The sequence below is a fragment of the Eleutherodactylus coqui genome, chromosome 10 (genome assembly GCF_035609145.1).
Source record: "Eleutherodactylus coqui strain aEleCoq1 chromosome 10, aEleCoq1.hap1, whole genome shotgun sequence".
NCBI lineage: Eukaryota > Metazoa > Chordata > Amphibia > Anura > Eleutherodactylidae > Eleutherodactylus > Eleutherodactylus coqui.
Window position 1 is genome coordinate 63,732,404 of NC_089846.1, and position 24,711 is coordinate 63,757,114.

The following is a 24,711-nucleotide window of genomic DNA, read 5'->3' on the forward strand; positions in this document are numbered from 1 at the left end:
AGTCAGTGGCTCTTCCTGCTGATCCATCTAGCCTTTTGGACTGTTCCCCAGCATGACTTTTGCCTTGTTCCCAGATCCTGCAAACCCAGTTCCCATGCTAGTTCCACCCTGATTAGGCCCACGATAAAAGCCTGGTCCTGCCACTGACTACGATACCCGCCTCTTCCTTTGTACTGCAAAATGACACCTACTGATACTGACCTCCCGGCTTTTCTTTTGACAACGATACCCGCCTCCTCCTTTGTACCACAAACTGGGACTTACCGATACCGACCTCTGGCTCTCCTCTGACAACTCTCTGAACCTGCACTGCTACTACACCCACAGCTGCAAACCTAACGCCAGAAATGCCACAAAATAATCATGCCAAAAATTGAGTCTATAGTGACCATCCCATGGAAACATGTTACAGACCTCCAAGAATTCTGCGCCCTCTACCAAGAAAATTTTTCTGGATTACAAACACTAGTGCTGGATTAACATAGGGGGATAATGGCCTTACAGAAACAACTTCCGGATTTGCATCATTCAGGCTCAGCTGTCCGCATGCTACTGCCAGCAAAATTTGGTGCAGATTGTCATCACTATCAAAGTTTCCTCAACCAAAGCGAATCTATTTTCAGATGCAGCCCACTTTGTTCACCAGTGACAGGAAGTATTTCTCCTTCATCATTAACCCTCTCACTGATGAGGCGCTTGCATGTGCCTCACCATTCGTGGAGATCAACAGTAAAATCCTCGATAGCCTTGTTGCCTTCACGTCCGTTATGGATCAAATTGTTAAGGATCCCAATCTCTGTGCCACAGCCGAAGGTAGGTTAAACAACTTACAACAAGGGCAATGCAGAATATGCAGCAGAAATTCCTCACTGGGTGCCTGATACAATGTGGAATCAAGCGAAACAACTAAGCCTATTTCGTCGGGAATTATCCGAGTGCACTAAGGATAAACTTGCCGGGCCATGGTCTAGCTGGCAGTGAGGCAGAACGCAGAAAAAAACAGCTCTGCCGTCCAGCCTTTGAAATCCCCTAAAATCCTGCTAATAAGAGGACCCTGATCTGCCGATTGGGTCCTGTGCTCTCCTCCCTTGTCTTTGGGTAGCATCTAGAGACATTTTAATACTTTTAAGGTCTTTCTGTTGACAGACTCCGACTGGGGGTTATTGCTTGGCTGGAGCGCCAATAAATTTGATTGTCCTGAGGTATCCGAGTGGGACTGGGCGGTCAAAGTAACTTTTGATACTTCTTGATGCCATTAGCCTTGCATTTACTCTCTCCTATGTAGAGCAGGTGAATCCTTCGTAGCATTGGAAGAATAATTGACTGTGTATTACTTTAATGCTGAGACTGTTCTACGGATGTATAATGAGTACATTGAAACAACTGTTTTGCACTGCATAATATCTCTTTCCCTTTAACCCCTTGAGTGGCACGCCCGGAAATTTTCCATTGCCCATAGCGATATAGCCCTGAAGATTTCCGGGCTATGTATCACTATGGAAGCTGCAGAGCACACTGCCATAAGCTATGGCAGTGTGCTCTGCCTGCACAGACCCACACAGAGCAGTGCAGGAAGATATTGCCGATCCTGCACTGCTTTGTTTACAGGTTGCCATAGAGACTATTGGCTTGTCAGAAGCCAGCCAATGGTCTCTATAGCAGGGAGAGCTGGTGCTTGGCTGTCAGAGGATAAACAGGCACCAGATCTACACAGCAGAGAATGGAGAAAACCTTCGATCTTTGCTGTGTTAACCCTTTAAATGCTGCTATCTATGGGACTGCAGCATGTAAGAGGCTGTCACCATTGGACTCCTGGAATGTGATCAGGGTGTCCTGATGGGTCTCTGTGGAAGTCCCCTAAAGGGATAAAAATAAAAAAATGAAAAGTTTTTAAAAAAAGTTATAAAAAATAAAAAAAATTATTAAAAATATAAAAACACTTGTCTCTCTTAAAAAATTAAAAACAAAATTACACATGTGGTATCCCTGCGTCGTAATGACCCAGAGAACGAAAGTACATTTAACCCCTTAATGACACCGCTGCCTCTTCTCCTGGGTTACATGCTGCCCAACCCCCCTACACGACCCTGCGTCCGCAGAGCACGCAAAAGTGTCCCTGCACAGCCTTCAGCTGCCCTCATGCCACACACTGGCTTCATAGCCACACCAGCCTCATGTCTATTTATAAGTGCGTCTGCCATGAGGAGGAACCGGAGGCACACACTGCAGAGGGTTGTCAGGCCAGGCAGCGTCCACCTTTGAAAGGAAGGGGGTGGGGGCGATAGCCCACAATGCTGTTGAGAATTGATAATAGAATGATGTTCGATCTTCATTCTAATCCTGTGCCACCTCCGTCAGGAGCTGCAAACGTGGGCATAAGGGGACTCAGCTGCCAGCCCAGCACTTCTACACATCTTCACAATGCAGCAATACTCGGTGTAGGAAGTATGTGAGCGGGCCCTGGGTCTGCCTCTGTCCCAGCAAACACCTTGTGGGGCCCAAGGTGCTGCGAGTGACATAGCAATGGGGAATCCATGTGTCCACACACTACTCATTCTGTTTGGGTGTCGGATACCTCATCGACAACGCAAGGGGTAAACCATCTGCACTCTGCACCCTACCCAAGTCTGTCAGTGTTTTGGGGACAGACAGTTAAAACACCGCTTTGGGAAGTCTGTGTGCACCCACATCATTGGGTGGCTCCCAGGAACCCACAGACGGTACAGAAAGAAATTCCACTGCAGTGCTCCGTATAGCTGAGGTTACGTGAGAGAAAATCGATGTTGGCTTCGGCCCACACTCCATGCCCTTGTCAGTCTTGGTTTTTTAAAGTGCCAGGCAGGTACAACTCTGCTATGGCAAGTCTGTGTGCACCTGCAGCATGGGTGGCTAGCAGGAACCCACAGACGGTACAGAAATAAATCCCATTGCAGTGCCCCGGAAAGCTGTGGTAACGTGAGAGAAAATACATGTTGGCTTCGGCCCACACTTCATGCCCTGGTCAGTCTGGGTTTTTTTTTAAGTGCCAGGCAGGTACAACTCTGCTATGGCAAGTCTGTGTGCACCAGCAGCATGGGTGGCTAGCAGGAACCCACAGACGGTACAGAAAGAAATCCCATTGCAGTGCCCCGGATAGCTATGGTAACGTGAGAGAAAATACATGTTGGCTTCGGCCCAACCTCCATGCCCTAGTCAGTCTGGTTTTTTAAAGTGCCAGGCAGGTACAACTCCGCTATGGCAAGTATGTGTGCAACCACAGCATGGGTCGCTAGCAGGAACCCACAGACGGTACATAAACAAATCCCACTGCAGTGCCCCAGATAGCTGAGGTTACGTGAGAGAAAATACATGTTGGCTTCGGCCCACACTCCATGCCCTAGTCAGTCTGGTTTTTTAAAGTGCCAGGTAGGTACAACTCCGCTATGGCAAGTCTGTGTGCACCCACAGCATAGGTGGCTAGCAGGAACCCACAGACGGTAAAGAAAGAAATCCCATTGCAGTGCCCCAGATAGCTGTGGTAAAGTGAGAGAAAATACATGTTGGCTTCGGCCCACACTCCATGCCCTAGTCAGTCTTGGTTTTTTTTAAGTGCCAGGCAGGTACAACTCCGCTATGGCAAGTCTGTGTGCACTCACAGCATGGGTGGCTAGCAGGAACCCACAGACGGTACAGAAAGAAATCCCATTGCAGTGCCCCAGATAGCTATGTTAACGTGAGAGAAAATACATGTTGGCTTTGGCCCACACTCCATGCCCTAGTCAGTCTATTTTTTTTTTTAAGTGCCAGGTAGGTACAACTCCGCTATGGCAAGTCTGTGTGCACTCACAGCATGGGTGGCTAGCAGGAACCCCCAGACGGTACAGAAAGAAATCACATTGCAGTGCCCCGGATAGCTGAGGTTACGTGAGAGAAAATACATGTTGGCTTCGGCCCTCACTCCATGCCCTAGTCAGTCTTTGTTTTTTTTTAAATTGCCAGGCAGGTACAACTCCGCTATGGCAAGTCTGTGTGCACCCACAGCATGGGAGGCTAGCAGGAACCCACAGACAGTACAGAAAGAAATCCCATTGCAGTGTCCCGGATAGCTGAGGTTACGTGAGAGAAAATCGATTTTGGCTTCAGCCCACACTCCATGCCCTAGTCAGTCTGGTTTTTTAAAGTGCCAGACAGGTACAACTCCCCTATGGCAAGTCTGTGGCACCCACAGCATGGGTGGCTAGCAGGAACCCACAGATGGTACATAAAGAAATCCCATTGCAGTGCCCCGGATAGCTGTGGTAACGTGAGGGAAAATACATGTTGGCTTCGGCCCACACTCCATGCCCTAGCCAGTCTTGTTTTTTTTTTAAAGTGCCAGGCAGGTACAACTCCACTATGTCAAGTCTGTGTGCATCCACAGCATGGGAGGCTAGCAGGAACCCACAGACGGTACAGAAAGAAATTCCACTGCAGTGCCCGGATAGCTGTGGTAACGTGAGAGAAAATACATGTTGGCTTTGGTCCTCACTCCATGCCCTAGTCAGTCTTGGTTTTTTTTTAAGTGCCAGGCAGGTACAACTCCGCTATGGCAAGTCTGTGGGCAACCACAGCATGGGATGCTAGCAGGAACCCACAGACGGTACATAAAGAAATCCCATTGCAGTGCCCCGTATAGCTGAGGTTACGTGAGAGAAAATACATGTTGGCCTCGGCACACAATCCATGCCCTAGTCAGGCAGGGGTTTTTGGGGGCCAGATAGGTAGAACACCACGATGGGAAGACTTAGTGCACCCATAGTGTACACAGACCCCTGTAATATTCCTGTAGCAAAGGTATAAGTTGACCCCAGTAATAGTTATGTTGCAGAAGTCTAGGGAGACCCCAGTATCTTTTCTATAGTAACAGTACAGACAGACCCCTGTAACATTTCATTAGCAGAAGTATAGGCAGACCCCTGTAACATTTCTGTAGCAGAAGTATAGGCAGACGCGTGTAACATTTATGTGCCAGAAGTATAGGCAGACTCCAGTAACATTTTAGTAGCAGAAGTATACGCAGACCCCCTAGTAACATTTATGTAGCCGCAGTATTGCCAGACCCCTGTAACATTTCTGTAGCAGCAGTATAGGCAGACCCCTGTAACATTGGTGTTGCAGCAGTATATGCAGACCCCTGTAACATTTCAGTAGCAGCAGTATAGGCAGAGCCCAGTATTTGTAACATTTCAGTAGAAACAGTATAGACAGACCCCAGTAACATTTCTGTAGTAACAGTATAGGCAGACCCCTGTAACATTTCTGTAGCACCAGTATTGGCAGACCCCTGTAACATTCCAGTAGCAGGAGTATAGGCAGACCCCCTGTAACATTTAAGTGGCAGCAGTATAGGCAGAGCCCAGCACCGTTCTGTAGCAGAAGCATAGGCAGACCCCAGTAACATTTTTGTAGCAGCAGTATAGGCAGACCCCAGTACCATTTCTGTAGAAGTAAAGGCAGACCCCAGTAACATGTCTGTCGCCGCAGTATAAGCAGACCCCTGAAACATTTATGTAGCAGAAGCATAGGCAGACCCCAGTACCATTGTTGTAGCAGAAGTATACGCAGAACCCTGAACATTTCTGCAGTAACAGTATAGACAGATCCCAGTAACATTTCTGTAGCAGACGTATAGGCAGACCCCAGTAACATCCTTGTGGTAGCAGAATAAGCAGACCCCTGTAACATTTATGTAGCAGAAGCACAGGCAGACCCCAGTACCATTTTTGTAGCAGCAGTATATGCAGACCCCTGTAACATTTCAGTAGCAGCAGTATAGGCAGAGCCCAGTATTTGTAACATTTTAGTAGTAACAGTATAGACAGACCCCAGTAACATTTCTGTAGTAACAGTATAGGCAGACCCCTGTAACATGTGTGTTGCAGCAGTAGAGGCAGACCCCTGTAACATTTCAGTAGCAAGAGTATAGGCAGACCCCTGCAACATTTCTGTAGCACCAGTATTGGCAGACCCCTGTAACATTTCAGTAGCAGGAGTATAGGCAGACCCCTGTAACATTTAACTGGCAGCAGTATAGGCAGACCCCAGCACCATTTCTGTAGCAGAAGCATAGGCAGACCCCAGTAACATTTTTCTAACAGCAGTATAGGCAGACCCCAGTACCATTTCTGTAGAAGCAAAGGCAGACCCCAGTAACATGTCTGTCGCCGCAGTATAAGCAGACCCCTGAAACATTTATGTAGAAGAAGCATAAATGTTGATGAAGTAGTGGAAACAGCAGATCAAGGTGCAAAACAATGAAGTTTTCTTTATTTCTTTCCTCCCAGACAGATAAACACGACGTTTCGACTACAAGAGTCTTTGTCATACTTGACAAAGACTCTTGTAGTCGAAACGTCGTGTTTATCTGTCTGGGAGGAAAGAAATAAAGAAAACTTCATTGTTTTGCACCTTGATCTGCTGTTTCCACTACTTCATCAACATTTGTACTAAAGAGCGGCTTGGCTTGGATCCCAAACCCAGTGGGCGTGCAGGATACCTGTTCAAACCATATGGTACTCATATTGTGCTGCTGACAACTTGTTTGTCTTTGTAGAAGAAGCATAGGCAGATCCCAGTACCATTGTTGTAGCAGAAGTATACGCAGACCCCTGTAACATTTCTATAGTAACAATATAGACAGATCCCAGTAACATTTCTGTACCAGAAATATAGACAGACCCCAGTAACATCCTTGTGGCAGCAGTATAAGCAGACCCCTGTAAAATTTATGTGGCAGAAGTATAGGCAGACCCCTGTAACATTCAAGGGGCAGCAGTATAGGCAGACCCCTGTAACATGTAAGTGGCAGCAGTATAGGCAGACTCCTGTAACTTTCTTGTAGCAGAAGTATAGGCAGGCAGATCCCAGCAAAATTTCTGAAGTAATAGTATAGGCCAACCTCTGAAACATTGGGATACCATGAGCGTAGGCGAAGGACGGAAAAATTAGTTGGATAAGAGTGTAGGCGTGAGCCCAAAAAATAAGTGTACCAAGAGGGCAGGTGAAACCCATAAACATTTTTTTAAAGATATAGCTCACTGCTGCTTAATTTGTAACAGAGCCTGTAGGCAGCCCTGTTGAAAAAATTGGTTCATGTTACAGTCTCAATATTTTTGAAACTTTGAAAAGTTGTAAAAACATTGGTAGATGTAGATGAGCCTTTTGGGCCGCAGAAAAATTGGCACGATGACATGTTGTTTCTGGAGGAGGAGTAGCAGGAGGAGGACCAATGTCAAAGACAGATTGACAAAGATAAATGCCCTGTTTTCCTGGTGATAGAGAAGAGTGCTTTTATCTGCGGTTGCAGACCGCAAAGCGTCAGCCTTTCTCAGCAGGCATAACAGAGAAATGGTGACGCTAATGATTGCAGCATCGCCGCTCACCATCTGGGTAGACTCCTCAAAGTTTCCAAGGACCTGGCAGATATCTGCCATCCAGGCACACTCCTCTGTAAAGAATTGAGGAGGCTGACTCCCACTACGCCGCCCATGTTGGAGTTGGTATTCCACTATTGCTCTACGCTGCTCCTACAGCCTGGCCAACATGTGGAGTGTAGAATTCCACCGTGTGGGCACGTCGCACAGCAGTCGGTGCTCTGGCAGATTAAACCGATGTTGCAGGGTCCTCAGGGTGGCAGCGTCCGTGGTGGACTTGCGGAAATGTGCACAGACGTGGCACACCTTGGCGAGCAGGTCAGATAAGTGTGGGTAGTTTTTCAGAAACTGCTGAACCACCAGATTGAAGACGTGGGCCAGGCATGGCACGTGTGTGAGGCTGCCGAGCTGCAGAGCCGCCACCAGGTTACGGCCGTTGTCACACACGACCATGCCCGGTTGGAGGCTCAGCTGCGAAAGCCAGAGTTCGGTCTGCTTTGTCAGACCCTGCAACAGCTCGGGGGTCGTGTGCCTCTTGTCAACTAGACTGAGTAGTTTCAGCACGGCCTGCTGACGCTTGTCCACTGCTGTGCTGCTGCGCCGCGCCACACCGACTGCTGGCAACCTGCTGCTCACATTTCTTAATTGAGAGGTAGAGGTTGCATAGGAGGAGGCGGAGGGTTTAGAGGAGGTGGCATAGACCGCCACAGATACCAGAACCGAGGAAGGACCCGCAATTCTGGGTGTGGGTAGGACGTGTGCGGTCCCAAGCTCTGACTCGGTCCCAGCCTCCACCAAATTCACCCAATGTGCCATCAGGGAGATATAGTGGCCCTGCCCACCAGTACTTGTCCACGTGTCCGTGGTTAAGTGGACCTTCCCAGTAACCGCGTTGGTGAGGGCACGATTGATATTGCGGGAGACGTGCTGGTGTAGGGCTGGGTCGGCACACCGGGAAAAATAGTGGCGACTGGGGATCGAGTAGCGTGGGACCGCCGCCACCATCATGTTTTTGAAAGCCTCCATTTCCACAAGCCTGTACGGCAGCATCTCCAGGCTGATCAATTTCACAATGTGCACGTTTAAAGCTTGAGCATGCGGGTGCGTGGCGGCGTATTTGCACTTGCGCTAGCAACAGCTGGACGCTGCGCTGTGAGACATTGCTGGATGGGGCCGAGGACAGCGGAGGTGAGGGTGTGGGTGCAGGCCGGGAGGCGCTCGTGCTTGTGCCCTCAGAGGGGGGTTGGATCTGAGTGGCAGGTTGGGGCACAGGGGAAGAGGCAGTGATGCGACCTGGAGGCGGTGAACGGCCTTCATCCCACCTTGTGGGGTGCGTGGCTATCATATGCCTGTGCATGCTGGTGAGGGTGAGGCTGGTACTGGTGGCTCCCCGGCTGATCCTGGCGAGACACAGGTTGCACACCACAGTTCGTTGGTCGTCCGCGCTCTCACTGAAAAACATCCACACCTTTGAAGACCTAGGCCTCTGCAGGGTGGCTTGGCGCGAGGGGGTGCTTTGGGAAACAGTTGGGGGAGTCTTCACTCTGGCCCTGCCTCTACCCCTGGCCACCCCACTGCCTCTTCCAACCTGTCCTGCTGCTGCACTTACCTCCCCCTATGAAGGCCTGTCCTCAGTTGGCTTAGCGAACCAGGTGGGGTCAGTCACCTCATCGTACAGCGGCTCATCCTTCGAATCCTCTGTGCGCTCCTCCCTCGGACTTACTGTCCTTACTACTACCTCATTGATAGACAACTGTGTCTCATCATCATCGTCCTCCTCACCCACTGAAAGGTCTTGAGACAGTTGCCGGAAGTCCCCAGCCTCATCACCCAGACCCCGGGAACTTTCCAAAGTTTGGGCATCGGTCATGACAAACTCCTCCAGTGAGAGAGGAACCATTTTTTCCCAATCCAGGCAAGGGCCCCAGAACAGTTCCTGGGAGTCTGTCTGCTCATCAGAATGTGTCATTTTCATGGAGTGAGGGGGCTGGGAGGAAGGAGGAGCAGCAGCCAGAGGATTCAGAGTTGGAGCAGTGGACGGTGTAGAAGACTGGGTGGTCGATACATTGCTGGATGCATTTTCTGCCATCCACGACAGGACCTGCTCACACAGCTCTGTTTGTAATAAAGGTCTACCACGTGGACCCAAAAATTGTGATATAAAGCTGGGGACCACAGAAACTTGCCTCTCTCCTAATCCCGCAGCAGCTGGCTGCGATTTACCTGGACCAGAAACTCGGCCTGTGGCCACACCCTCACTTGGACCTCCGCCTCGCCCGCATCCACGTCCACGTCCTCTAGCTCTACCCCTACCCCTCAGCATTGTGTATTACGAATAGAGCAGACACTGAGCGATGTGAATAATTATGGAATTATTGGCGTATACTTTCACACTGACAGCAGTTATGTAACGCAAACTCCAGGCGGAAACAAAGAATAAGAAAGGCTGCAAACAAGCATAGCCGTGCAATAGTGATTCACTACAACTCCCAGCAGCCAGGTAGTAAAATACACACAGTCACAGATAGCCCAACGAAGGAGCTTTTATTTAAATTTTTTTGAAAAAGAATACAGGCTATATAGCATGTCTATGACTTTCCCTGTATAAGGGGCTGTCGCCGCACGCTGGGCGTGAAGTTGACAGCAAACACAGAGTGGTGTAAAAATTATGGAAATATTGGCGTCCAGTTGGAGGCTGACAGCGGTTATGTAACGCAAACTGCAGTCAGAAAAAAATTATACGCAAGGCTGCAGAAAGGCCTAGCTGGGTAATAGTGAGGCACTACAACTCCCAGCAGCCAGGCAGTAAAATGCACACGGTCACAGGTAGCCCTAAGAAGGAGCTTTTTAGGGGGTTTTTGTAGACAGGATTTTACACTACCACTGTCCCTGCCTCACCAGTAATGCCCCTATACTCTGTATAATTGACTGCAGACTGAGAACGCTATAGCTGTAATAGCCTGCATCGCCCGAGATGAAAAAAAAATTTTTTGGGTGCAAAACTGCTCCCAGCAGCCACAACAGTAATGCACACGGTCAGATGTGGCCCTAATAAGGACCGTTGGGGTTCTTGTAGACAGGATTCTACACTACCACTGTCCCTGCCTCACCAGTACTGCCCTTATACTCTGTATAATTGACTGCAGACTGAGAACGCTATAGCCTGCACAGCCCGAGATGAAAAAAAAAAATGTGGAAAACTGCTCCCAGCAGCCACAACAGTAATGCACACGGTCAGATGTGGCCCTAAGAAGGACTTTTGGGGTTCTTGAGGATGCCAACACTCTAACTATAGCACCAGCAGCACCCTCCCTAATCTCTGCCAGCGTGTGTCTGAGGCGAGCTGCAGGCGGGACTGCTTTATATACTCGGCGGTCACTTGATCTTGCCAGCATACTCACTGCAGGGGGGTGGGATAGGGCTGGCACATCACAGGAGGAAGTTGTAATGCCTTCCCCGCATGTCTATTGGCCAGAAAATGGCGCTAAACATGCAGGGAAGGAAATGGAATTGACTCGAGTAACGTGTGGTGCTCGTCTTGAGTAACGAGCATCTTGAACACCCTAATACTCAAGCGAGCATCAAGCTTGGACGAGTACGCTCGCTCATCTCTAATCTCTGTTCCACAAAATGCTTGGGTAATGGCAAGTCTGTTTTACATGTCCTAATGGTGCTTTCATGTCCACATATCCTTTTCTTGACCTCATTCGTGGTCTCTCCAATGTAGACCAAGCCACATGGGCACGTGATCATATAGACCACGAATGAGGACAGGCATGTAAAGCGACCATTTATGTAATATTGTATTGACTTGAACTGGCACAACAGGATAAAAGTCTTTTACCTGCAAGTTAAGAGCAACTGTTCTAACTACCAGTTCATTTAACCAAGTGTAGTTAGACTGGAATTCATTTAATAAGAAGGAGTCAGAAAACTAAAGAGTTAAGGTTGTTGAGGCACCGTCGTGAATCAGTTAGTTAGCAGAGCTGTCACAGGCTCCCTGAGTGGAATAAGGGTGGGAGTTCCAGTTCATTTTGTATTACGCACTTAGAAATTGATAACAGTGTTAGAAGACGGAAGTGAAAGGGAGTAGGTAGTATGGAGTCGACAGTGAAGAAGTCACTCAGAGAGGAGAGTAGCCGAGATGGACACAGAGGAAGCCAGCGGATATCCATGATCCAGCTTCTTCTTTCTCCTCTGTTCTGCCGTAATTAGAGACTCGTTATGTAAACTTTCAAGAAATCCTGTGTGCAGCAGCCCATAAACCCCTGGACAGATGCTGAGAGAGCTGGTTTTTCCAAACCTGATGTCCGCTCAAGCCTGAGCCGCTTTCTACCGGACGACAACTTCAGATGAGAAGTATAGAATCTTCATAGATCTTTGTGAGTACTAAAGTAAAATTGAGCACAGTGTATCAGGAATGGCAAAACAGTTAGTGGAGTTTATAAAGGGTATTTCTTGTCAGGTCTCTCCTTATAGCTCTTCCTTAGCTCAGATGCTGTCTCCTGAGAGTTTGTTTATCTGTGTATAAAATCTTAATCCGTGTGTATGCAAATTGTATATGCGATTTCTGGAGCATACGAATAATGCAGACAACCACAAGCCTGAAAGTAAAAGGTGTGCCTGTCATTTACCTACATACGTGTGTTAGTCATATTTCACTACCATGCTCTCTTAATCCAGGCACTGGCGTCACGATCACCATATTCCATTAGTCGTCCAGATCCTGTTATATACCTTCAATAGTGCACAAGATTACAAAGAGCGTGCTGCACTCATTGCCACCGTGACACAACTCCTCAGCCACATCTTAGAAACCACTCAGAGGGTGCAGGCCTCTTCTCACTTGTCACCCGTTGCAATATCGTTTGCCTGTATGAGGGTGTGTAAAGCTATCCCCTATTATCAAATTGCTACAGCAAACACAGTTCAAACAAGGGTAATTCCATGCATGATACGATTGTTACCTTGGAGCTAGATGCTCAGAGTTCGACGTATCGTGGATGATGTTTGTTGCCCAACAGTTGGCCCAAATGTGCGACATGTTCTACAAAAGGGGTTACCCTAAAGAAGTGGTGGACCGTTATAGTGTAAAGGCATGAGAGACTGGCCGCAATTATCTGCTAATGGTGTAACAGCGTAATATAAAAGCACTGAGGATCCCATTTATATCCACATATAGGCCGTTAAGTGGAAGGATCAGAAACATCATTGGCAGACATTGGCAGTTATTGTCCAATTGTTATCCTGAAATAGTAGAATTTGCACATTTACTGATAATGGCATATGGACGTGCCCGTAATTTGAAGGACCAACTAGTGCATAATATGTCACAGCACAACAGTCGGTCCAAACAATTAACATTAACAATTGTAAGAAGAGGGAATTACCCATGTTTGAACTGTGCTTGCTGTAGCAATTTGATAAAAGAGGATAGCTTTACACACCCTCGTACGGGCAAACAATATCATATAAGGGGTCATTTTACATGCCTGTCCTCATTTGTGGTCATAGGCGTACCATCAGGGGTCACTAGGGTCGCAATGGTGACCCTGCTCCTGCGCTTAAGGGGGCCCAGAGGTCGCCCTTCGCCATATTCAAAAACACATTCAGGTTGTGCTGTCAGTGGCCGTGTGATTAGTGCTGTCCGGCCGACAGCACGAGCATGGGGAGGAAGGACTCAGAAGGGGGGCGGGAGAGGGAGAGCAGCGACGCGGAGGGTGCAGTGGAAGCAGACACATATGCATCTAACATATCTATTTTTATTTCTATCTATCACTCATATCTATCACTCTCTCAAATTTCTATCTATCTATCTATCTATCTATCTATCTATCTATCTATCATATCTATTTCTATCTATCTAACCATCTATCTCATATGTATCTATTAGAGATGAGCGAAGTACTCGTCTGAGCTTGATACTCGTTCGAGTATTAGCGTGTTCGAGATGCTCGTTACTCGTGACGAGTACCACGCGATGTTCAAAGTACTTTCACTTTCATCTCTGAGATGTTAGCGCGCTTTTCTGGCCAATAGAAAGACAGGGAAGGCATTACAACTTCCCCCTGCGACGTTCAAGCCCTATACCACCCCCCTGCAGTGAGTGGCTGGCGAGATCAGGTGTCACCCGAGTATAAAAATCGGCCCCTCCCGCGGCTCGCCACAGATTTATTCTGACATAGATGAGGGAAAGTACTGTTGGTGCCGGAGCTGCTATAGGGAGAGTGTTAGGAGTATTTTAGGCTTCAAGAACCCCAACGGTCCTTCTTAGGGCCACATCTAACCGTGTGCAGTAGTGTGGAGGCTGCTTTTTGCAGTGTTGCACTTTTTTTTTTTGTATATCGGCCGTGCAGAGCATTGCGCCCTGCAGTAATTATACATACTCCAGGGCCAGTAGTGGTGGTGAGGCAGGGACAGAAGACATATATTTATTGAATATAGGCAGTGGGCCTTTCCAAAAACATTTGGGGAAAAAAATCTATTTGGGCTGCCTGTGACTGTCCTCAGTGTACTGGGTCTGTGCTGGGTGTAGTTGTCCTCCTAATTCATACGCAGCCAGCTAAGTGTTACAGCAGGCTTGCGCAAAATTATTTCCTGGCTCTGTGTTGGCTGTTACATCACCGCTGTATTCCAGTCCACAGTGCAACAGTCTTCAGTTATTTTACATACTCCAGGGCCAGTAGTGGTGAGGCAGGGACAGAAGACATATATTTATTGAATATAAGCAGTGGGCCTTTCCAAAAACATTTGGGAAAAAAAATCTATTTGGGCTGCCTGTGACCGTCCTCAGTGTACTGGGTCTGTGCTGGGTGTAGTTGCCCTCCAAATTCATACGCAGCCAGCTAAGTGTTGCAGCAGGCTTGCGCAAAATTATTTCCTGGCTCTGTGTTGGCTGTTACATCACCGCTGTATTCCAGTCCACAGTGCAACAGTCTGCAGTTATTTTACATACTCCAGGGCCAGTAGTGGTGAGGCAGGGACAGAAGACATATATTTATTGAATATAGGCAGTGGGCCTTTCCAAAGACATTTGGGAAAAAAAATCTATTTGGGCTGCCTGTGACCGTCCTCAGTGTACTGGGTCTGTGCTGGGTGAAGTTGTCCTCCTAATTCATACGCAGCCAGCTAAGTGTTACAGCAGGCTTGCGCAAAATTATTTCCTGGCGTTCCGTAAGCGAAGTCAGCCTCCAACCACAGGCCAATAAGCGGCACATTTAATTACAGCGTTCTGTTTCTGCACTACTGGTAATACACCATACTGAGGGGTAGGGGTAGGCCTAGAGGACGTGGACGCGGGCGAGGACGTGGAGGCCCAAGTCAGGGTGTGGGCACAGGCCGAGCTCCTGATCCAGGTGTATCGCAGCCGACTGCTGCGGGATTAGGAGAGAGGCACGTTTCTGGCGTCCCCACATTCATCTCACAATTAATGGGTCCACGCGGTAGACCTTTATTAGAAAATGAGCAGTGTGAGCAGGTCCTGTCGTGGATGGCAGAAAGTGCACCCAGCAATCTATCGTCCACCCAGAGTTCTGCGCCGTCCACTGCTGCAACTCTGAATCCTCTGGCTGCTGCTCCTCCTTCCTCTCAGCCTCCTCACTCCATTACAAAGACACATTCTGAGGAGCAGGCAGACTCCCAGGAACTGTTCCCAGGCCCCTGCCCAGAATGGCCAGAAATGGTTCCTCTCCCACCAGAGGAGTTTGTCGTGACCGATGCCCAACCATTTGAAAGCTCCCGGGGTCCGGGGGATGAGGCTGGGGACTTCCGGCAACTGTCTCAAGACCTTTTAGTGGGTGAGGAGGACGATGACGATGAGACACAGTTGTCTATCACTCAGGTAGTAGTAATTGGAGTAAGTCCGAGGGAGGAGTGCACAGAGGATTCGGAGGAAGAGCAGCAGGACGATGAGGTGACTGACCCACCTGGTTTGCTACGCCTACTGAGGACAGGTCCTCAGAGGGGGAGGCAAGGGCAGCAGCAGGGCAGGTTGCAAGAGGCAGTGCGGTGGCCAGGGGTAGAGGCAGGGCCAGACCGAATAATCCACCAACTGTTTCCCAAAGCGCCCCCTCGCGCCATGCCACCCTGCAGAGGCCGAGGTGCTCAAAGGTCTGGCAGTTTTTCACTGAGAGTGCAGACGACCGACGAACAGTGGTGTGCAACCTTTGTCGCGCCAAGATCAGCCGGGGAGCCACCACCACCAGCCTCACCACCACCAGCATGCGCAGACATATGATTGCCAAGCACCCCACAAGGTGGGACGAAGGCCGTTCACCGCCTCCGGTTTGCACCGCTGCCTCTCCCCCTGTGCCCCAACCAGCCACTGAGATCCAACCCCCCTCTCAGGGCACAGGCACTACCGTGTCCTGGCCTGCACCCACACCCTCACCTCCGCTGTCCTCAGCCCCATCCACCAATGTCTGTCAGCGCACCGCCAAGCCGTCGCTAGCGCAAGTGTTGGAGCGCAAGCGCAAGTACGCCGCCACGCACCCGCACGCTCAAGCGTTAACCGTCCACATAGCCAAATTTATCAGCCTGGAGATGCTGCCGTATAGGGTTGTGGAAACGGAGGCTTTCAAAAGTATGATGGCGGCGGCGGCCCCGCGCTACTCAGTTCCCAGTCGCCACTACTTTTCCCGATGTGCCGTCCCAGCCCTGCACGACCACGTCTCCCGCAACATTGTACGCGCCCTCACCAACGCGGTTACTGCCAAGGTCCACTTAACAACAGACACGTGGACAAGCACAGGCGGGCAGGGCCACTATATCTCCCTGACGGCACATTGGGTGAATTTAGTGGAGGCTGGGACAGAGTCAGAGCCTGGGACCGCTCACGTCCTACCCACCCCCAGAATTGCGGGCCCCAGCTCGGTGCTGGTATCTGCGGCGGTGTATGCTTCCTCCACTAAACCACCCTCCTCCTCCTCCTCCTCCTACGCAACCTCTGTCTCGCAATCAAGATGTGTCAGCAGCAGCACGTCGCCAGCAGTCGGTGTCGCGCGGCACGGCAGCACAGCGGTGGGCAAGCATCAGCAGGCCGTGCTGAAACTACTCAGCTTAGGAGATAAGAGGCACATGGCCCACGAACTGCTGCAGGGTCTGACAGAGCAGAAGGACCGCTGCCTTGCGCCGCTGAGCCTCCAACCGGGCATGGTCGTGTGTGACAACGGCCGTAACCTGGTGGCGGCTCTGCAGCTCGGCAGCCTCACGCACGTGCCATGCCTGGCCCACGTCTTTAATTTGGTGGTTCAGCACTTTCTGAAAAGTTACCCACGCTTGTCAGACCTGCTCGGAAAGGTGCGCCGGCTCTGCGCACATTTCCGCAAGTCCACCACGGACGCTGCCACCCTGCGCACCCTGCAACATCAGTTTCATGTGCCAGTGCACCGACTGCTGTGCGACGTGCCCACACGGTGGAACTCTACGCTCCACATGTTGGCCAGGCTCTATGAGCAGCGTAGAGCTATAGTGGAATACCAACTCCAACATGGGTGGCGCAGTGGGAGTCAGCCTCCTCAATTCTTTACAGAAGAGTGGGCCTGGTTGGCAGACATCTGCCAGGTCCTTGGAAACTTTGAGGAGTCTACCCAGATGGTGAGCGGCGATGCTGCAATCATTAGCGTCACCATTCCTCTGCTATGCCTCTTGAGAAGTTCCCTGCAAAGCATACAGGCAGACGCTTTGCGCTCAGAAACAGAGGCGGGGGGAGACAGTATGTCGCTGAATAGTCAGAGCACCCTCCTGTCTATATCTCAGCGCGTTGAGGAGGAGCATGAGGAGAATGAGGAGGAGGGGGAAGAGACAGCTTGGCCCACTGCTGAGGGTACCCATGCTGCTTGCCTGTCATCCTTTCAGTGTGTATGGCCTGAGGAGGAGGAGGATCCTGAAAGTGATCTTCCTAGTGAGGACAGCCATGTGTTGCGTACAGGTACCCTGGCACACATGGCTGACTTCATGTTAGGATGCCTTTCTCGTGACCCTCGCGTTACATGCATTCTGGCCACTATGGATTACTGGGTGTACACACTGCTCGACCTACGGTATAAGGAGAACCTTTCCACTCTCATACCCCCAAGAGGAAAGGGGTTCGAGAGTGATGCTATACCACACGACCCTGGCGGACAAACTGATGGTAAAATTCACATCCGACAGTGCTAGTGGCCGAAGGTGCAGTTCCGAGGGCCAGGTAGCAGGGGAGACGCAGAGATCAGGCAGCATGTACAGCACAGGCAGGGGAACACTCTCTAAGGCCCTTGACAGCTTTATAGCTCCCCAGCAAGACTGTGTCACCGATCCCCAGTCACGGCTGAGTCGGCGGGAGCACTGTAAAAGGATGGTGAGGGAGTACGTAGCCGATCGCACGACCGTCCTCCGTGACGCCTCTGCCCCCTACAACTACTGGGTGTCGAAGCTGGACACGTGGCCTGAACTCGCGCTGTATGCCCTGGAGGTACTTGCTTGTCCTGCGGCTAGCGTCTTGTCAGAGAGGGTGTTTAGTGCGGCTGGGGGAATCATCACAGATAAGCGTACCCGCCTGTCAACCGACAGTGCCGACAGGCTTACACTCATCAAGATGAACAAAGCCTGGATTTCCCCAGACTTCTGTTCTCCACCAGCGGACAGCAGCGATACCTAAACAATACGTAGGCTGCACCCACGGATGGAAGCATTGTTCTCTATCACCATCAAAAACGTGGACCTTTTAGCTTCATCAATCTGTGTATAATATTCATCCTCCTCCTCCTGCTCCTCCTCCTGAAACCTGACGTAATCACGCCGAACGGGCAATTTTTCTTAGGCCCACAAGGCTCAGTCATATAATTTTTGTAAACAATTTTTATACGTTTCAATGCTCATTAAAGCGTTGAAACTTTCACCTGAACCAATTTTTATTTTAACTGGGCTGCCTCCAGGCCTAGTTACAAATTAAGCCACATTAACCAAAGCGATTAATGGGTTTCACCTGCCCTCTTGGTTGGGCATGGGCAATTTTTCTGACGTACATTAGTACTGTTGGTACACCAATTTTTTGGGGCCCTCGCCTACAGTGTAATCCAATTAATTTTTTGCCCACCTGCATTAAAGCTGACGTTATATCAGCTGTGTTGGGCACTGCAATGGGATATATTTATGTACCGCCGGTGGGTTCCAGGGAGCCACCCATGCTGTGGGACCACAGGGAGTTGTAACTGCATGTGTCCACTTCTAAAGAACCCCAGTCTGACTGGGGCATGCAGTGTGGGCCGAAGCCCACTTGCATTAAACATGACATTACCTCAGCTGTGATGGGCAATGCAATGGGATATATTTATGTACCGCCGGTGGCTTCCTGGCACCCACCTATGCTGTCGGTCCACACGGAGTTGTAACTACATGTGTCCACTTCTAAAGAACCCCAGTCTGACTGGGGCATGCAGTGTGGGCCGAAGCTCACCTGCATTTAATCGGACGTTACCTCAGCTGTGATGGGCACTGCAATGGGATACATTAATGTACAGCCGGTGGGTTCCAGGGAGCCACCCATGCTGTGGGTGCACACGGAATTCCCATTGCGGAGTTGTACCTGCCTGTGACTATTTATAAAAAACCACGGTCTGACTGGGGCATGCAGACACCTTGACAGAATGAATAGTGTGTGGCACATAGGTTCCCCATTGTTATGCCCACGTGTGCAGCTCCTGATGGCGGTGGCACAGGATTATATTTCTCATTGCTTCTGTACAGCATTGTGGGCTATCGCCCCGCCCCTTTTAAAGAGGGTCGCTGCCTAGCCGTGCCAAACCTCTGCAGTGTGTGCCTGCGGTTCCTCCTCATGGCAGACGCACTTATAATTAGACATGAGTGTGGCGTGGCATGAGGGCAGCTGAAGGCTGCGCAGGGACAATTTGGTGTGCGCTGTGGACACTGGGTCGTGCAGGGGGGGAAGGGGTTGGGCAGCATGGAACCCAGGAGAAGTGGCAGCGGAGTGTCATGCAGGCAGTGATTGTGCTTTGTTGAAGGTAGTGTGGTGCTTAGCTAAGGTATGCATTGCTAATGAGGGCTTTTCAGAAGTAAAAGTTGTTGGGGGGTGGGCCACTCTTGCCGCTATTGTGGCTTAATAGTGGGACCTGGGAACTTGAGATACAGCCCAACATGTAGCCCCTCGCCTGCCCTATCTGTTGCTGTGTCGTTCCCATCACTTTCTTGAATTGCCCCGATTTTCACAAATGGAAACCTTAGCGAGCATCGGCCATATACAAAAATGCTCGAGTCGCCCATTGACTTCAATGGGGTTCGTTACTCTAAACGAACCCTCGAGCATCGCGATAATTTTGTCCCGAGTAACGAGCACCCGAGCATTTTGGTGCTCGCTCATCTCTAGTATCTATCTATCTAAATCTTCTATCTATCATATCTATTTATATCAATCTATCTCATTTGTATCTATCTATTTATATCTTCTATCTATCATATCTATTTATATCTATATCATATCTATCTCATATGTATCTATCTATCTATATCTCATATCTATCTATATCTTCTAGTTATCATATCTATTTCTATCAATCTATCTATCTTTCATATATATTTCTATCTATCTCTCCTATCTATCTCATATGTATCTATCTATCTATATATCACATCTATCTAAATCTTCTATCTATCACATCTATTTCTATTAATTTATCTATCTCATATGTATCTCTCTATCTATATCTCCTATCTATCTATCTATCTATCTATCTATCTATCTATCTATCTATCTATCTACCTATCTATCATATATATTTCTATGTATCTATTTATCTATCTTATATGTATCTATGTATCATATATATTTCTATCTATCTCGCTTGTATCTATCTATCTCATATCTATCTATCATATCTATTTCTATCTATTTATATATCTATCTATCTATCTCATATGTATCTATCTAGCTCATATGCATCTATCTATCTATATCTTCTATCTATCATATCTATTTCTATCTATCTCCTATGTATCTATCTATTATATATATATATTTCTAGCTGTCCATCTTTCCTATCTATCTATTTCTGTCTATCTATCTATCTATCTATCAATCCATCATATCTATTTGTATCTGTCCATCTTTCCTATCTATCAATCTATCTATCTCATACCTATCTATCATATCTATTTCTGTCTATCTCTCAAATCTATCAATCTAACTCATATATATCATATCTATCTGTTGTATCTTTTTCTATCTATCAAGAGCTCCGTCTTTTGGAAGCTGGAGAAACAACACTTTCTTGATGAAAATTCCGAAATTCCAAAACATTATTAAAAAAACGATTGAGAAATATTTTCAGATTAATGATACCCCAGAAACATGTCGATTCACACTCTGGAATGCCCACAAACCAGTGGTCAGAGGTATTATGATTCAACAGGGCTCCATATATAAAAACAAAATAACCATCTAAAAAAAACATTCGAAGAACTAAAAATATTTCAACAAAATATTCAATCTTTACCTCGGCCCTCTTTACACGATTCTCTCAGGGAAACCAGGCTCAAGGTTTACAATATTCTTATTGATAAATATGAGAAAAAATTGAAATCTCTAAAAACTAACTACTATACTAGCAACAACAAATACACCAGATTAATGGCTAACAGAGTCAAACAAAAGAGAATTAAAACAAAATTCCCCTATTTAATTGACCCAATCATGAGAAATAAGATTTCAGATCCAATTGCAATAGCTGACAAGTTTAGGAGATTCTGCGAATCCCTAGATAATCTCAAGGGAGATCCTTCTCTACCTCAGCCTACAGAAGAAGAAATTGGAAATGTCTTGTCTTCCATCCACTCCCAAAACTAAAGAAAACACAACTTGAAAAACTTAACTCTCCTATTACTTTTCAAGAAATTCAGCAAATTATTAATAAAGCTAAAAAAGACAAAGTCCTGGGCCCGGATGGATTCACCAATGAATATTTTAAAATTAAAAAAACCCAGCTAGTTACCCATATGAGGAATATTTTTAATGCAACTAGGCTAAATGGCTCCCTACCCCCGGAAATGCTCCAGGCAAATATCATAACAATTCCCAAACCAGGCAAGGCCACGACCTCTCCTGCAAATTTTAGACCTATATTATTATTAAATAGCGACACAAAAATTTATGCAAAAATATTAGCATTAAGATTATTAGAAATTTCTCCAGATCTTATCCACAGCGACCAAACAGGTTTTGTCAAGGGACGACAATCACGGGACGCGACAAGGCGATTGCTGGATGTTGTTAGTGAACTGGAGGCCTCTCGGACACCTTGTCTGCTTCTCCCTTTGGATGTGGAGAAGGCGTTTGACAGGATCCACTGGGGATACACCTTTTTTGTATTAAAGGAATTGGGTTTTGAAGGTAAAATATTGGGAGCAATTCCAGCCCTTTATGGTGCTGCATCTGCCCATGTTCTTATAAATGGAGTAATTTCCAACTCATTTATTATTACAAATAGGACGAGACAGGGCTGCCCACTCTCGCCCATGTTGTTTATCTTGACTATGGAACCTCTAGCAGAAGCAATTCGCATGAGGGATGCAATCAGAGGGGTACCCTTGGCAAGCAGATAACACAAAATAGGTTTATTTGCGGACGACATAGTACTTATGCTGACCTCTCCACTGGAGTCCCTTAGGGCGGCCTCTAATCTTTTGAATCTATTTAGGAAGATTTCTTACTATAAAATTAACCCAACAAAATCTAAAATTTTGGCTATTAATTTGCCCCCTAAGTTTCAGTTCCTGATAAAGGAGTTTCCATATGGGTGGGATTCAAATGGAATTCAATTCCTGGGTACAACAATTACCACTCCTACAAATAATATACTGAGCCTTAATATAAAATTATTGATGGAAGAGATCCCGAAAAGCCTTGGTAATTACAACAAAGTAGAATTTTCCTGGTTAGGGCAAATAGTAATCTATAAAATGATGATTCTTCCAAAAATATTATACATTTTCAGGACCGTTGCGTTACAGTGCTCTTCTAAAACACTCAAGAAAAACAATTAATGTCATTTGTCTAGGGAAAATAACACCCTAGAGTGGCTACGGCAATAATGTTTAGTCCCAAAAGACGTGGTGGTATGGGTGTACCCAAACTAGAAGCGTATTATAAAGCAAATATTATTTTGCAGTTGAGAGCCTGGTGTGTACCACAAGAGAGAACAAGCTGTTCTAATATCGAACAGCGTTCACAAGGGAACAAATCCCTCAGAAATCTACTGTTAGTGTCAAATACAAATAGAGATATAATCTTGTTAAAGAATCCAATGATTAAAAATGCTATACTGGTATGGCAACAATTAATACAAATAACAAAAGAACACTCTCCTAGGAAAGTAGTGTCTCTCCTGATAGAAATATTAGAATTTTGGTCAGATAACATAAACACACGATCCTGGAGATCAAAAGGCATAGTCTTAATTTCTGACATCACTGAAGGTTTTAAAATAAAATCTTTTGAAAGCCTACAGGAGGAATTTGGTCTAGTGGGTGGAGGTTTCCTCTTGTACTCTCAGGTCTGTGGGATGATCCTCCCTCATACAAATTAGCTCTATAAGATATCTATGAATTTTTTTGTGGAGGAGGGGATCACACACACAACCCGCAGAAAAAAGCACATCTTATTAACTGGGAGAGGGAACTGGGGGACCATTCTCTCTTTCACAGTTGAAAATGCTCATTTATGGACAAACAAGGCATCTTCTTGTGCTTCTCTAATGGAGGTCCATTATAAAACCCTTACACGATGGTATAGATCCCCAGTGAGATTGGCAGATTTCTTTCCAGAGATATCTGATAAATGTTGGAGAGGATGTGGGAGAAGAGGCTCCTTATTGCATATTTTCTCGGGCTGCCTGGGTGTTTGGGCTATGTGGCAGGATCTCTTCACACTTATTAGCAAAATAACTAAAATAAGAATCCAACTCTCACCAGAATTAGCGGTGTTCTTCATAGGAATAGAAAATATCCCCACCAAATTCAGAAGATTGGTAGTACACAGTTTCCCTTTCTATTAAAGGGGTTGTCCCGCGCCGAAACGGGTTTTTTTTTTTTCAATAGCCCCCCCGTTCGGCGCGAGACAAACCCGATGCAGACGTTTAAAAAAAAAAACGGATAGTACTTACCCGAATCCCCGCGCTCCAGTGACTTCTTACTTACCTTGTGAAGATGGCCGCCGGGATCTTCACCCTCGGTGGACCGCAGGTCTTCTGTGCGGTCCATTGCCGATTCCAGCCTCCTGATTGGCTGGAATCGGCACACGTGACGGGGCGGAGCTACGAGGAGCCGCTCTCCGGCACGAGCGGCCCCATTCAGAAGGGAGAAGACCGGACTGCGCAAGCGCGTCTAATCGGGCGATTAGACGCTGAAGATTAGACGGCACCATGGAGACGGGGACGCTAGCAACGGAACAGGTAAGTGAATAACTTCTGTATGGCTCATAATTAATGCACAATGTACATTACAAAGTGCATTAATATGGCCATACAGAAGTGTATACCCCAACTTTGTTTCGCGGGACAACCCCTTTAAGCTACTGATTGTAGGGAAATGGAAATTACAACAAATTCCATCCTTGTCGGAAATAAACCACTCTTTTAGCATGCTGAAAGAGAACAATCAGCCTTATCAGGAGTTCACAGCGGGATAGAGCTGATACTATTGTTTCAGCTGTATCCTGCTCCATGAACTTGCCAGAAAAAGAAGAACCCAGCGGTCCAGCTGCGTTCCGCACACCCCGTGATTTTTGGCTAAGGGCTTCAAATATTAGTCCTTCCTTGAAAATCATTCCAACCAAGAGTAAAAAAACAACAAATCACCTGTCCGCCGCTGACTGGGCTCAGCCGTGTGTAGCCATCTTCTCACTGCACTGCTCTGAAGTTCTTTCATCAGGCGGGGATTTAAAATCCCTGCCTGATGAAAGAGTTATATCTGATTGGCAGCTGAGCACTGCCTGTGATTGGCTGAGCGCTGAGTATATATATTTTTTTGTTATTTTTTACACTTGATTTACAGCCTCCAGCTAATATTCAAGTACTATATTATATTATGGTCCAAGTGATACTCCTAGATGCAAGCCCATTGATATTAATGGGAGACTTTAACCATCTCATGGACCCTGTAAGGGACCGTCTCCACCAGACGAATCTGATGAATTCCCAATTACCTACATGGGCCTCCTCCTAACTGCTGGAGGAGATATGGCGCCTAAAACATCCACATGACACAGCATACTCTTGCCACTCAGTGTCGCATGGTTCCTTCTCTAGAATAGATCTGTGTTTTGGGTCCCCGG